We start from the raw sequence: 16,528 nt of genomic DNA, 5'->3' as shown, positions 1-16,528 counted from the left end.
GAAAGCTGTATCAGCAATATGTTAAAATTATTTTCTCTGCAACCGAATCCAAATAGTGTATTACGAAATTATTTAATATTTGCAAATCAGGTAGGTGAGATATGGGTCCAGAGTGTAGTTTGAATGTACAATTCTCTAATTAATTGAAAGGTTGAACGTCTGCAATATGCTTTAAAACTATTGATATTTCTGTACCAGTGAATTATTTTTTTATATTTTTGCCCATTTTTATTGTGTAGCATATCTTTTCTTATTAATTTACAAATTTAGATAGGGAAATCCAAATTTATCTAAATGAAGTATATTAGGGAAATTAAACCTTTGTATATAATATGAACTGCAAAATTTTAACTATTTTTTTCTTCTTTTTTTACTTTGTTTATAGTATAATCTTTGACATTTGTTTGTGCTTCCATGTGTGGTATATGTGTCTGTATTTTGGTCAGATCTATCAATCAGTTATATTATTTTTTATTTCTCTTCCCTTACCCCTGCCCCCATTGTCTGCTCTCTGTGTCCATTTGCTGTGTGTTCTGTGTCTGCTTGCATTCTTGTCAGTGGCACTGGGAATCTGTGTCTCTTTTTTGTTTTGTCATCTTGCTGCATCATCTCTCCATGTGTGTGGCACCACTCCTGGGCAGACTGTGCTTTTTTTCATGTGGGGCAGCTCTCCTTGTGGAGCACACTGCTTGCACGTGGGGCTCCCCTACACAGGGGACACCCCTGTGTGGCACAGCACTCCTTGTGTGCATCAGCTGCATGTGGGCCAGCTCATCACATGCGTCAGGAGGCCCTGGGTATGAACCTTGGACCTCCCATGTGGTAGGCAGATGCCCTATCTGTTGAGCCAAATCCATTTCTTGATATTAAACCTTTATGGTTTCCAAATATTTTCTCTCATTGTGTAACTTCATGATAAAGACATTTAAGGGTGGAGTGGGTATAACTCAGTGACTGAGTGCATGCTTTGCATGTACAAGGTCCTGGGTTCAATTCCCAACACCTCCTGGGAACACAAACTCCTGGGCTCATTAGTTTGTGCTAACTTCAGCAGCACATATACTAAATTGGAATAATACAGAGAAGATTAGCATAACACCTGTCCAAGGATAACACACAAATTCATGAAGTTTTCCATATATTGGGGGGGAAAGTGTGGGAGAGGGAGGGATGAGGTTTATGGGAATACGCTATATTTTAGATGTAACATTTATGAATCAAAAGCTTCTTTAAAAATAAAAATTAAATTTAAAAAAGACATTTGAGGAACAAAGGTTTTTTGTTGTTTGTTTGGTTCTTTTTTGATGAGGTCCTTTTTTTCTATTTTACTTTTGTTGTTTGTACTTTAGGTATATACAATCTAAGAAATAATGCCTAACAAAAGGTCCTGAAGATACTTTCCAATATTTTATTCTAGGAGTTTGATAGTTCTGGCTTTGATCCATATTGAGTTGATCTTTGTATATGATGTGAGGTAGGGATCCTCAGTCAGTTTCTTTGCAAATGGAGATCCAGCTTTCCAAGTACCATTTGTTTTCCAGTAGAGTGGTCTTCGGTGCTTTGTCAAAAATCCATTGGCCAACTGAGACTTCAGTTCTTTTCAATTGGTCTATATTTCTGTTCTTGTGTCAGTCATGCTTTGTAATAAATTTTAAAATCATAAAGTGTGCGTCCTCCAACTTCATTCTTTTTTTTTAAAGAGGGTTTTAACTATTTGGGGTCCCTTACACTTCCATATAAATTTGATGATTGGCTTTTCCATTCCTGCAAAAAGGTTTTTGGAATTTTTATTGGGATTGCATTGAATCTATAGATCATATTGTGTAGTATTGATATCTTAATGATATTTAGTCTTGCATTCCATGAACACTAAATGTCCTTCCACTTATTTAGGTCTTCTTTGATATCTTTTAGCAATGTTTTATAGTCTTCCGTGTAGAAGTTCATTACATCCTTGATAGATTTATTCCTAGATATTTGATTCTTTCAGCTGCAAATGTGAATGGAATTATTTTATTTCTTCTTCCAATTGATCATTTCTTGTGTACATAAATACTACTGATTTTTAGGGTATTGTTCTTGTACCCTGCCACTTTGCTGAGTTCATCTATTATCCCTGGGAACTTAATTGTGGGTTTTTCAGGATTTTCTGTGTATAGGATCATATCAGTTGCAAATTGAGAATGTTTTACTTCTTTCTTTCCATTTTGGATAGCTTTTACTTATTTTTGTCGCCTAATTGCTCTGGAAAGAACTTCCAGTACAATGTTGAAAAACAGTGGTGACAGTGGACATTCTTATTCCTGATCTTAAAGGGAAAGCTTTCAATCTTTCACTGGTAGTAGGATGTTAGCTATGTGATTTTACATATATGTCTTTTATCATGTTGAGGAAGTTTCCTTCTATTCCTTGTGTTCCAAGTGTTTTTTGTTTGTTTGTTTTGTTTTGTTTTTAATCAAGAAGAGGTGCTGGATTTTGTCAAATGCCCTTTCTGCATCAATGCAGATAATCATGAGATTTTTTCCTTCATTCTGTTAATATGGTACATTACAGTAATTTATTTTCTTATGTTGAATTACTCTTGCATACTAAGGATAAATCCTACTTTTGCTTGTTAGTTGTTTTGGTGTTTCCCTGTTTACAGGAGTTCATTTGTCTCATCTGTTGCCCAGGACACAGAACTCCCTTTCTTGGGTGTTTGAAGCCTTCAGATCTTTATCCTAGACTCTATAGTTTTTACATTTCTTTCATTGTTTCTAGTTGCTTTTGCCTGGAGAGCAAATGCTGGGAGGAGGGTCATTCTGGAGAGGACTTTCTCAAATCAATTTTTCCCAAACAAGACAGTGCCAGGGACGCATGAAATGGGTGCATACTCTTTCCAAAGTGCCCCGGGAGGGAATCAGGAAAGACACCAAAATCTTCTCTGACAGCTTCCCAAAACTGAGCTTTCCTCATCTGCCAAACAAATGTAGGCCTTCAACAAACTGTCTTCTGAAACCCTGAATATGTGCAGCATCTTTAAGTTTCCACTGCCACCACAGCCCCTGTCCAGGGAGGGTTGAAACGATGACCACAGCCTCCTTTGTCCAGGATGGGTTGAAACAATAGCTGTCCTCAGACCAGGGGCCCCAGGGTTCTAAGGTCACTAATCAAAGTCATGATCAGTGATCCGCCATGCTGACACTTTTTCTTAAGAAGTAGGCTTTTCACATACCCTCTGTCACCAGTGAGCTGCCAGGTATTGAACCCCTCAGTGGCCTGCCACAAGAGTGGGGGGTGGGTGCTGGTTGCCAGCAGTAGTCACCTGGTAGAGAGAACAATTTTCTGTTCTTTATGGTAATTTATCAGCCTCTTTCCTCTGCTCTTCCTTGGATACTGTATGGTATTTTTCTTGCCTCTGGAGTTTCAAAATAGTTGTTTCAGATAGTTGCTGCCTGTAATAGTTTAATTGTTTTAATAGTTGTTCGGTGGAAGCCTGAGCCCTGGAGCTCCCTATTATGCCATTTTCCCACAATCCTCTGTCACATTATGTATTATTGAATCACAATTTCAACTTTTGATAGTTTATGATTTGGGTTAATATTTGTGGAGCTAGTGCTTGTAATTATACTTTTTTCAAATTTGCTTGGTTACTGTTGCTCATATTTAAATATAAATTTCAGAATGATCTTGTTTAGAATCAAATTGCATGATTACCACTTTTTTATCTCATGTTAAACATAGATATGTACTCAGAGAGACTGGATAGCTCAGTGATGTTGAGAATGACATATACTTTTCTGATTGTTTAAATACTTAAATTTCTTAATATGTTTTTACAGTTTTATTCAGTCAATTATTTTAGGATTTTCTACTTATACAACAATGTCATCTGATAATATCCTTTCTCCTTTTTAATTTCTATGTCTTTATTTTTTTTCTCTTATCTAATTATGTTGGACAATACTTCCGGAATATTGTTAAATGTTAATGGTGATAATGTGCACACCTGTCTTAGTCTTGAACATTTAGGAGGATTATTTATATTTTATGATTGATAAATTTTATTATTTTATGAAAATATTCTTTAATAGCTTTTTTGTTGATATTTTTAACAAAAACCATCTAAATATGAAAATATATGACCAGTAGGATTTTATCATGGCATAAAAAAAAAAATCATGAGTGTTTTAGTTTTATAGCTTGCTTAAAGCAGATATCATTAAATGGGTTGGCTTAAATAATGAAATTTCTTAGCTTACAGTTTGAGGCTAAGGAAATGTCCAAATCAATGCATCATCAAGGTGATACTTTCTTCCCCAATTCAAGCTGCCAGTGATCCTTGCCTCTTCCTGCCACATGGCAAGACACATGGTAACGCCTGGTCATCTCTCCCTTCTATTCTGGGTTTTGTTGCTTTCTGCTTCTTGCTTCTGTGGCTTTCTCTCTCTGTCTGAATTTCATTCTCTTATAAAGGATTCCAGTAATAAGATTAAGTCCCATCCTGAATGAGGTTGATCAAACCTTAACTGAAGTAACCTCATCAAAAGATCCTACTTTCAAAAGGTTTACACACACAGAAATGGATTAGATTGGAGAACAAGTTTTTCAAGGGTACATACAGCTTCAAACCAACACAACTATTTTTCTCTCTCCTTCTAATCCAAACTCCATTAACTATTATACAGATTTTTCCCAAACACAAAGTTCAAATCACATCATTCCCTTTTTAAATACCTCTAGTGATTTCCTTTTATTACAGGAAAATAACGAAATACCTCAGCATGGTTTAGAACTCCCTTCAAAATTTAGCCCCAATTAATCTTTGTCCCTTATCTTCCAAATTTACATGCAAAAACCCTACAGTCTTGCTATGCCTCATTCATTAGGTATTCCTGCCACTGTTATGCTTTAAGTCTCTTCATTTTTAATTTCTTGTATCTACCATTAAGCCTTTTCCATCCCCAATGCCAATGACTTTCTTCTTTGCTTAATTTCCCATACTACCTTCAAAAATATAAATCCTACTCCAAGACACTGCATTATTTCCCAACCTTTCCTTCTCCTCCAATACACTCACATTTATCCATGGAAAATGAATCTATCTTTTAAACTTGCTTTTGTATTAGATTTTCCATACCTCTGTTATGACTTTTATCAAATTATATCAAGATAGCATGTTTACCTTAGAAGACAATAGTTTTCTATGTTAAAATATGATCATTTAAAAGACAGAAAAAGTGTGTTTGTCATCTTTTTATCCTTAGTGCTAGCAAAGTGCCTGGAAAAAGGTAAGTACTTATATATATTGGGTTTTTTAATTGAAAATGGCTTTAACAATAGGTTAAAGTTACAATGATTGAATATTACCAAAAAGTGTCTAACTCAAAATAATTAAGGGCCTGTTCAATGAGCATTAATGGTGTATTAAATTAATGAAACATTTACATGAAAGGTATTATAATGATCATATATATTTATACATCTCACTTTTGAGGACATAGATAAATGCAGTCATTAACTGCTATAAGCAGGTGTGCATTGCTTCCTAAAACTGTACTTGCAGACTGTATATAGATAAAACTAAGTGCATTAATTATTCTACCCAGGTGTGCTGCTAAATTAAGATAAATTTGGTTATAGTTACTAAAATAGACAACTATTATCTCCATCTTACTTATTTCATCAATTTGCCTGGAAACATTTTTAATAGTTTTTACAAAGACAAACTTTGTAAAATCATCATGAATAATAAAATATATGGAATTTTAATCAATGTTACTTCCTGCATTATGAAATATTGTTGTGATGATTCATTTGAGTCACTACTACACATACTAAATAAAGCAAGGCTATATTTTGAAAGAGAGAAGCAATTATGAATAATTTGAATACTCTGAAAATAAAATGCATAGTCTAAAATGTGTCTTGTATTCATCTTGTGTATAATGATACCCTGAGGATAGAATGGCATAAAAACTAATCAGGGTTCAACATGCTAAAAGTTCAATAGCTGACTTGAATACTCCATGGTTTTTATTGCAGATGACTGAGAAACATGCTGACGTTATTTTTTCTGTTTCTCTTTTATAATTTATTACCTAGTACCTAGCATAGAGCACATTCTAGATGCTCATAAGATGGCATTTTAATCCATCATATTTAAGAACTTGAAATTTCGTCACACGAAATTTTATTTGGTAAGAAATATTCAGCATCAGTACAATATCAATTTTCTTCAAGACCTAGAGAAAATAATTCATGACCATGAAAAGTCAAGTGGGTGCTCATATGTAGAAACCAGACAAAAGTTTAGGAGGTCAGTCCTTTCGTAAATTTCATGCTGTCCAGGTATATCTTCCAAATCCAGCCACTATTGGTCTAGACTGGGATACAGTTGAGTCTTTCCAAATTCCTGAGTGAATATGAAAAAATTAATTAATTTTAGTTTTTTTGTCTATGCTTGAGAATCTAAATAGTTCTTATATTGCCATAAAAACTGATAATTAGAAAACAAACATGGAGACAGAACTGGTGTGACAGTAGTAGAAATGAGATAGAAGAGTCTGAGTGGACCTCAGAGACTGAGTAGAAGTATCTGTGCTTGAGAACTGACTGGGTTTAGAGGGTGAAGCAAAGAGAGGATTCAAAGCCCAACTTATTACTGTGGCAGTAAGACTGGTTTGAAGAAATAGAGCTTGCTATAAGAATACTATATGAAAAGAATGGCCAAGTCAGACAAAACTGCTGCTATTGCATGACAAATGAAGTTCTGACAAAACTGGAAAAGAAAAAAGAGCAAAGGATGAAAAGGTAGTGGGAAATATTGAACCACGTGCTCCTTCTCATGGTTTCAAATAAAGAGAAAATGTGCAAGGCCACAGGAGAAATGGAGATCTACTTGCTGTTATTTGTGCTCCCATCCTCAGAAGCCTGCTGATTAAGCAAAGAGAACACATTTCCCTTTTTTTTTGGTTTATTTATCCCTCACCCCCATTGCCGGTTGCTTGTTGTCTGCTTTCTGTGTCCATTCACTGTGCGCTCTTCCGTGTTTTCACTTGTCTGCCTGTTTTGTTGCATCACCTTGCTGAGTCGGCTCTTAAAACCTGGCACTGAGATATGAGCTCTCCTTGGCATGTGGGCAAGCCTGCCTTCACAAGGAGGCCCTGGGACGCCAACCCAGGGTCTCCCATGTAGTAGATGGGAGCCCTACTGATTGAGCCACAGCCGCTTCCTCACACTTCCTTTTTGATGCTACCTTCCTCAAACCTAGTTGACCGGCTTTTACAAGATGCTGCTTGATTCAATTAAAAGAGTGCCTGTATTGGCCCAGAAGAAATTGAAAGTAAAGTTGATACCCAAGGAACAAATGAAAGCTGGCCATCTGGGGCAGAAATATTCCAACAGAGAAGGGTGACTGCTGGTATAATCCACAGTACAGGATTAGATAGGATGAAGGGCCCCTGTGTCACTAATTCAATGATAGTCAACACAAGGCAACACATTCAATATCTACATTTTCTTGGTTGTGCTTTCTTGTTTGATCTGGCTTCCCTTGCCTCTTCTCTTCCCATATCTCAGTGCCAGGTTTTAATAATTAATTTATTATATGTACCTTATTTTGCATCTCCTCAACTTCCATTCAGCCTCATTTGCTTTCTGTTTAACTCTTTCTCCCTACTGAAGGACTCCCTCTTATGTCCACCCCTACATCAGGTCCCAAGTGTGTATAGGGAGTGACTAATTTTGCTGACAACTATGAAAATGAGGCCAAGTTTCCTTAAAAAAAAGAAAAAAAACCCATACTTCCTGCTTTTATCCCTTAAGTCCAAATAATAGAAAAAACATATTATTGTTATCATCTTTAATGGTCAGTACACATGGAAACAAATCTGCTTTTCCCAAGAGAAATTCCTGACAAGCCATGAGCTCTATGGAAAGAAGCAGAACACATCTCTCTACAGTGACCCCAGGTACCATGTGTCTCCCTTGACATCACAGAAAAGACTTTTTTTCTTTTTATGTAAATAGACTGTGTTAATAAAATAATATTTATGATTCAAAAAAGTGATGATTATTATACTGCAGCTGTAGAACTTTTAGAATTTTACATATAAAAACAGTGTGAAGGAATCCATACACAAACTGATTAGTTTCTCCTCTGGATAAATAGGTATCGTAATATTATATTGTCAAAAAGACAAAACACAGATAAGGGGATAAAAGTGAAGTGACAGGGTGGAAGAAGAGATGAAAGCAAGAACCTTTAAACATATAGTTAAATAAAGATCCCTGTAAAGGAAAAAAGAAATTGCAAGTATTAGGGAGAACTGAGAAACCTGTTTTGTGAAAAAGATAAGTGCCTAATAAATTTGGACAGGCTTAAAAATTTCCTAGAAATCAGTAAGTTATCATAATTGAGGACCTCACTGTCAAGAACTGTGAGAAGTCTGATATTTTACCCTACCTACAAACTGAAATGCCACAATTTCATGAATGCTGGCAGATCGCAGAAGACTCCTGGGTCAGAGACAAAAGCTTTCATTACCTTTGGCACAGCAGGCAGCACAACCATCAGTATATTTGGTGATCTGTTCCCCAAGCCTGAGTTCCCACAGCGTGATGTGAAGGAGGCCAGGTGACATCTGCACATGCAATGTGTTGTGTTACAGGCGAGAAACACTGAGCTAAAGAAACTCAAATCTTTCATATGTAAAGCAAGCCTGATTGCTGTCTGGCCCCCCAAGGGAGGCATTCTCTCAATGGTCTGAGGCATTTTCCTATATAAACTGCCTTGAAGAGATATTCTGGACCCTAGGCAGTCAGTGCTTCCCTTTGCAAGACATGTAGAAACTCATGAGCTCCATGAAAATTTGTATCCCAATCTTTAGTATTAGTGATTTTTCTCACATAGATGATATTGCCGTGTTTAACCCCAAACTCTTACATATTACTTTCTTGTAAAAATGTTATCATACCGTATTCAATTTTTGTTAAAATACTATATTTCTCTTGTACTTTTATCTTGCAAGATAACAATTTGGTTTGTATTTCTATGTTCTTTTCTCCATGTCTGTATTGTTCCTTGCATTTTTGGTTTTTTCCTCTTGTTCTTGGTTGACAAATATGAGCTTCTTTCTAGTGGATACCATCCTAGATTTATTTATTCAGTTTATTCAGTTCAATTTGATTTTTTCTTCCCGCTTTAAAGTTAATAACTTTAAGGCCATGTGAATACTGTGAATAGCCTTGCAACCCTTCCCCTACATCACATACTTTCTTATTGTGAGGAATTGTGTTCTCTGTGGTGAACAGACAATATAAGAGATTTTTAAAATTTGAACATATTATCCTTAAAGCCTAAGGAAGAGGGGTAAAACAATGACAGGGAAATTCTGTTAAGAAAGTACAACATACATGTTTAACTCATACATTCAATTTTTATAATTAGACTCACACACGCATTCTTGCATAGAATCTCAGATGCATAGCAAAGTGGTTGCATGTTTGGGATCTGGAGTCAGATTACCCATGTTCACACCCAGGCTCTGTAACCAAGAACAGGGGAACCTCATTTTCCTCATTTGTGGAAATAGACATAAGAATAATATCAAACATACATCATAAGATTGCTCTGAAAATTAAATGAAAGAATATTACTGCCTTTAGTGTATTGCTTAGATTAGAACTAGTAAATCCTCAATAAATATTAGTTATTATTGTATTCCAGAATGATGCAGAACTACATTCCCAATCACTTACTAGAAAGTTACATAAACTTTCTAGACTTCAGTATCTTTATACTAAAATGACTAGCATTATAGTAGTTGATCTATGACCACTGTTACTCAAAGATTCTTTTATTCTAGGTCTATAATTATGTATGAACTTTGTTTTGAACTGTCACCATTGAAGTTCCGTCATGGACAACCAAAATAAAAACTATTGTAATTTTATTATGGTTGTGATTATTATTATTCAGATAACTGTAATTATTATTCTGATTGTTAATACTTATTTTGTGTCTGTGATAAGTTTTCACTTTGACACTTCATTCCTCTTATTCTATTTCCCTGCCATTGTCTATCTTCCATTGAGAAAAAAAATATTTAGAACCAGAGAAAAGGAAAGAAGTAAGAAGAGAAAAAGGATAATAGTAATAAAATAGTAAAAGGTAAAAGAGGAACCATATAAGACCCATGAAAATGAATAATTAACTCAAGTAAGAAGTGCAGAGGAATAAGAATTAAAAAGTGGAATAAAAACAATGAAATAAGAAACAGAATAGAGAAAAATATATAGAATGAATTAAAAAGTTGGAATGATGATAATAGGAAGAAAGAGAAAAGAGAAAAAGTAAAATATGTAAAAAAAGAAAAAGAAAAAAGGAGAGACAAATAAAAACAACAAAAATTGAAGACCAAAGAAAAAGGTAGAATGAAAGAACAACAGAAAACAGAAGATAAAAAGATGAAGGAAAGAAAAGAAATAGCATAGGTAGAAAAAATCTGTAAATGGAAAAAAAAAAGGAAACAAAGGAAGGGAAATAACAAACAAGAAACAAGACAGCAGCACCTAATTTTTTGAAAAGGAGAAAGTGAAAAAAATAAAAGAACAAAAACAAACAAATAAATAACAACAGTAACAACCAAAAAAACACCCACAGAAAACAGCCTTCCCTCTTAGGCCCCTAAGGAGCTTCCTCAGGCTGCAGGTTTTTATCAATCAATCACCCTGAAGCATGCCCTCTGCAGGTTTTGAACCAGGTTTTAGTGAGTACACTAAATTAAATTTTTAAAAGTAAACTATTTTTAGGAAAAATAAGAAACCAAAGGAAAGCTAATACAAAAAGAAATGTATGTTCGCTGTCATAAAGTATCAGCCTGAATTTCTGATAACCCAGTGGGTTGCTTCTCTAAGAACTAGGAATTAAACCAGGGCCCTCTTGTATTCAACGAAGAATTCCTCTCCTTAGGTTAGTTAACCTATCAGAAAGCTATCAGCCCACTTTCCCTCTGGCAGGTTAGAATCTTAGCAGTTTGCCCGAGTCCTGCGATTAGGAGCCTGACTGTCTGTCCCCGCCCCTCTCTATTCTAATTGCTTTCTCCCCCAGCATGCTGGGTGGGACAGCCTGTCTGAATGGATCCCCCTCTACTACGTGGCCCGGGCTCCTTCCGAGATTCAGAGGGGGCTCAGCTGACCAAGCTCATCACATCGCAAAGAAAACACTCTCGACCCTCTTCCAGACCCCTCTTCCTCCAAGAGAACCCTAAATAGGCTTTTGAAAGCTTACTGAGCTCTTCCCACCACCTGTCTCCCTTAGGGGAGTTGGAAATGTTAATAGTTTCCAGCTGCAGGACTAGTTAGTTGCCTGCCTCAGCCCTCCCTTCCCAAGTTCCTCTCTCCCAGGATGACCGGGTGCGACAGGCTGCCGGAGCAGATTCACCCCTCCTCTCCCCAGGGCCCCTTCGTGCTGGCTGGTATCTGTCCTCCCTGAGATTCAGGGGGGGCTAAAGTGTCTAAACCCACAGAAAGGAAACTACTTCCCACCCTTCACCGTATCATTCTTCCTCCCAGGGAATGCTGCCTCCCACTCACTGGCTGGTGAGAGTCAGGCTTTCACCGAGGCTTTTTGCCTTGAGTGTGGGGCCTTGCCGCGCACTGTTCCCAGCCACAGGGGCAAGCAGCTCATGGTTTTTCCTTGGGCTCTTTAACTCTGTTCAGTTCCCTCCAGATGGATGCTCTGAAGCCTCCTACCCTGTGGGTTCCCAAAACAGCTCACTCAGAATAATATTTTACCCCTTCTCAGCTTTTTTTTTTTTTTTTTTTTTTTGGCGAGAGAGCTGGGAAGTGCCCACCTACAACTACACCATTTGCCTGGAACTCGCTGATTGCTAATACTTATTTAGCTCTTTCTTACTACCAGATAGTAGTACCTTGCAATCATCTTTCTTCCTCAGCAAAATTTCTCTGGTTAAGAACCCTAGATATTGCTGTTTTGCAAATGAGGATACTAAAGCTTATATTGGTTAAATAAATTGACTTAAGTCATATAACTGGAAAGCAATAAGGAAGTTTGAGGCATAAGTGAACAGGAATGCAATCAAAGAAAAATTGGGATAATTTGGATGGTGGGCAAGGATTTTCAAATCAGTGTGCTTTATTGACTCTAGATGATAAATTTCTGGATAAAATTCAATGTTTCTCAAAGGCAAAGATCATTTATTTTGTTTTCCAGTTTCTGCCAGAACATCAGTAAAAAAAGAGTAGGATCTCAATGAGCCTATCTCCTATTCTTGCATTATCTTGATAATATATTTGTTTCTTTTTGTGGTATATGAGGATTCTCAAGCCATAAGGGCACTGTATTTTTTTTAATTGTACCACTGAGCAAATATAGAAGAGTGTGGGACAAGTTGTTTCATAGTACATTGGGGAACACAGACTCAGGCACAACAGAAACTTTCAGCAAACTATCACTTTATTACTTACACAGCACAAAAGGTCCAACAAAAAGAGTAGGAGAAAAAAATCCCATGATGGTCAGCCTTCCAGGATGTCCAAACTGCTTGGTTCAGGGCCTGGATGGCAACTCCACACTTCAAGTAGGAGAGACCAGTTTGTACTACTCCAGGCACGTATTTATCTACCCAGGGGCAGGTTGGGGGAGCGGGGTTCAGCCACTGAAAGTTTCCTGACCTGATAAGCATCTAGAGCTGCTTGTTCCCAATTTCCAGGTTTAAGGTCTGCTTAGGTCTTTTTATTAGTCTTAATACGTCTTGCAGGTTGTGGAATAGAAACAGATTGACACATTATCAAGCAATAAGAAAGGAGGCAAAGAGTAGGGTATAGGTGAGGGCTTGGTGATAGCCACTATGTGTCTGTGACTTCCCTAGAAAATGGTTAGCCACGGAGGCATCCAGAATCCATCACATTGATTTCAGAAGTTCTAGTTACAAGTTGTTGTGAGTTTTTTGCATAAAGGAAATTTGGCACAGCACTGAAATAATCATGGATTTTCTGTGTGAACATCAAGTGGCTGGCAGAAGATGTGTGAAGTGGGGATCAGCACTTTGTGCAGAAGGTCGGGTAGACATCTGCCTTTGCTAAGACATACCACATTCTGATGAACTATGACAGACCTAGAATGTCAACAACATCCTCTGGAGTTAAAAATCTGGCACAATTTAAATGATCTCTGTTCTGCATAGAGGGATTTTTTTGTTGTTGTTTGAAGCAATGATTTCTAAATTATCTCAAAACCTCTATTATGTGTGCCTTTTTTTCTCTCTGAGCTTTATGAGGAAAACACAAACACTTACCAAAATAAAGTTACCACAAATCCAGAGTGGGGCATGTTGACATAATATAATTTTCCATCTAGCTGCTAACGTGAGACCTTGAAATGATGCCCAGATTTCCAAAAATCACAGAAACAATGAAAAATATCATCAGTATAGGACTGATATGCAGATAGTCAAACAAACAGACCTTTCATCTGTTTAACCAAAAGCAAATTATGTAAGAACATGAGCTCTTGGTGTTGTTTTGCTTAGGCTCTTGTTATATTCTTTTCCAAAGCTTCATAAAGCATAAAACATAAAAGCCAAGAGTAAAATTAGAGCAAAAAATTCACTTCTGATTTTCAGAAATTATAGGATGCCAATCATCCAAATAAAGTGATATTAACTACTTCTAGCTGAGATCATAATTTGTGTCAGATTACATGAAAATCATTTTTCATACATGATTTCTATATCATCCTGCTTTAGAGATTAAGAAACTGCTGAGGAAGCCCTGGACCTGCCTAGTGTCCACCTCCCAGTCCTCACCTATGCTTCCCTTTTCTATTGTGAGCAGGTTTTTCAATGTATTTCATTCTGCAGTCCCAGGGAGATGTTAGACCTAATAGAGTTGCCTGACCATACTTTTTACCTGAAACCAAAACTGGGAACTAGAAGTTCCAGCTGCTCACCAGGCGGGATGTCTCCGTTTCAGGGCCTCCTCCCTGGTGGTGGATTAATACCCTACCCTTAGGCACCCCAGATTTGTCTTTCCTTTCATACAAGAAGTTGGGTGTGCTCAGCTGCCATCCACTGACCCTGACCTGAGCAGCTGGCATCCCAGGAGACCAGCTCTAATGAGGTCTCTTCCTTGTTCTTTTGGACCCTGTGTACTGTGGAAGTAATAAAACAACCATTTGCTGAAAGTTTCTGTTGTGCCTGACACTGTGTTCCCATGAAGCTCCAAATAGCTGCTGGTTTCATAGAAACATGTCTTTAGGGGGATTCAATTGCAGGTCAGTGTCACCCAGTTTGGAAGTGCCTCAATGAATTACATTAAGTTCTGTGTGATTCCAGTGTCTGTGCTCAGGCAGTATCATGTGGCCTTCTATAAATTCATATGCATCTCAATAAACACTATCACAAAGGGATTATGGGCCTGTGCAGGACCCTCCAAAAAAGTACATACTGATTTGGTTGTAGCAAAGACAATCTCAAAATAATTTCCTATAGCCAAGCTTTCCAAAATCAGTTCTGCATTCTACTCAGTAGGGATGGTAATGGGTATTCCTGAAAGATAAATGGGTAACTTGAGTAAATGTAAGTAAATAGATAAGATGCTAGACTATTTTTCTTATAAAATTGTTATTAAATATATTTTTAAAAAGACTAAACTTATTTTTATTTTTCACCTGCTCTTAGGTCTTTAAGAATTGGTGTGCCACTGAAGCAAGCTCAGAAGTGATGTTATATATGATATCATACCTGAATAAGACATCCTGATACTCTTTATTTCTGTATCAATGCCAGATAGAATATATAATTCTCAAGATTATATATATCATCTGATTATTATTGTTGTTATATGTCTTTTCTTATAATTTCAGCATCTATTTGTGAATTTTTTTAGTTTTTAATATATTTAATGTGTACTTTATAGAAACTTATTCTTCATTTTTCCAAGGTACTAAGAAATTTTATATGTGAAGTCTTATGATTCTAAAGCTGTTCGAATCAACTATACAAATTTCAGAATATTTCAAAAAGAAGGTGAAAAAGCATATCCTCTGATCTCCAATAAATGGGAGGGAAACAGCCTAAGGTGAAATAATATCTTTGGAAACAATCTAATTCAAGAGCATTGTAAACATGCAGTTTCTACCTACCCCTCTATTTTGATAGTGTACTCATGTGAAACAGTTTTCCTTGTATGCCACAATGGAAGCAAAATTCAGGAACAATCTTACTGCTATCCCTAATTTAAAAGTTCAAGTCAGCAATATGATTGCTATTATAAAGGAGACATGTCATACAACACAGAAACACTTTCTCAAAAGAATATTGTTTATATCTTGACTTTAAATAAAAAATGTAAATTGTCTAATATTTAAATTTATTTTGATACTTTATTTCAAATTAAATAAAATGGGTTAATTTAATTTCTATTTCTGCTGTTATAAGTTTACTGAAACAGTTTTGGTCATTTTTGCATCAATTAATTTGTTTGAGGCCATTTACTGTCTGTATTAGTCAGTCAAAGAGGTGCTCACACAAAATACCAGAAGTCTGTTGGCTTTTATAAATGGTACTTTTTGGGGTAGGAACTTAGCTTTACCAGGTCATAACATATAAGTTACTTGCTCCACGTTTTGAAGCAAGATGACTGCCGATGTCTGCCCAAGAATTCAGGCTTCTTAGGTTCCTCTCTTCCCGGGACTCCATTTCTTCCCGGCTCAGGTGCTGTGCTTTCTCTGCAAAAGCTGTAGACTATCAGGCAAATGGCTCTGTCTCTCTCACCTGGGCTTCTGCCGTGTCTAAGGAGCTGTCTCTGTTCCTTTGTATTCTTCTCCTGAGTGTTCACTTCCCAGACTCCAGCTCAAAACTCCCAACTCTGTCCTTTGCCAAGTCTTTTCTCTGTGAGTCTCCCTCCCACCAAGGGTCGGAGACACAATGCCCTACTGACATGGCCCAATCAAAGGCCTACAAACATAATCCAATAACTATTTTTGGAATTCATAAACAATGCCAAACTGCTACACTGTTTAACTAAATGAAAATAGTATCACTCTCTCCTGAGAGTATTCCTTTTCTATATTAGAAGTCGAAAATGATCCAGGTTGCAGTAATCTTGGGGAAGTCACTTGTGATAGGCAGAATGCTCTAATGCCCTTCAATCCCTGCTGCTGTACATACCCTAGAGAGTCCACTTCCCTCGTGTCTGGGTGGGTTCTGTCAATTTGATGGTGTATCTCTCCCATGATAAGGTTATACAGCAAAGTTAAAGGCATCTTGCAAATTTAAGTAAGGTCTCTAACAGCAGACCTTAAATTAATGAAGAGGGAGATTATCCTGGATGGGCCTCACCTCATCAGGTGAGCCTTTAAAAAAGTATCTGCAACTGAGAGATGGAAGATGTAAGAGATATGGGAGAGCAGACTCACTTTCCTGATGATCTTGTAGTAAATTGCCTAGTTGTGCAGAATTTCACACGGCAGGGAACAGTGAGTGAACTCTAGGAGCCCAAAGGCTTCACTCCTAGAGCTGCA

The 16,528-nt window shown here is 36.9% G+C and overlaps 1 non-coding gene across 1 annotated transcript; it reads left to right on the top strand.

Annotated features, from left to right (window-relative positions):
* The first annotated feature begins 1,038 nt into the window (after positions 1 to 1,038).
* On the top strand, positions 1,039 to 1,144 carry LOC111760176 (U6 spliceosomal RNA). The gene has a single exon (XR_002793940.2). It is a non-coding gene; the product is annotated as a U6 spliceosomal RNA (small nuclear RNA).
* Positions 1,145 to 16,528: the final 15,384 nt, after the last annotated feature.

Source organism: Dasypus novemcinctus, chromosome 2, assembly GCF_030445035.2.
Source record: "Dasypus novemcinctus isolate mDasNov1 chromosome 2, mDasNov1.1.hap2, whole genome shotgun sequence".
Taxonomy (NCBI): Eukaryota; Metazoa; Chordata; class Mammalia; order Cingulata; family Dasypodidae; genus Dasypus; species Dasypus novemcinctus.
This window is presented reverse-complemented; position numbering and strand designations above follow the sequence as displayed.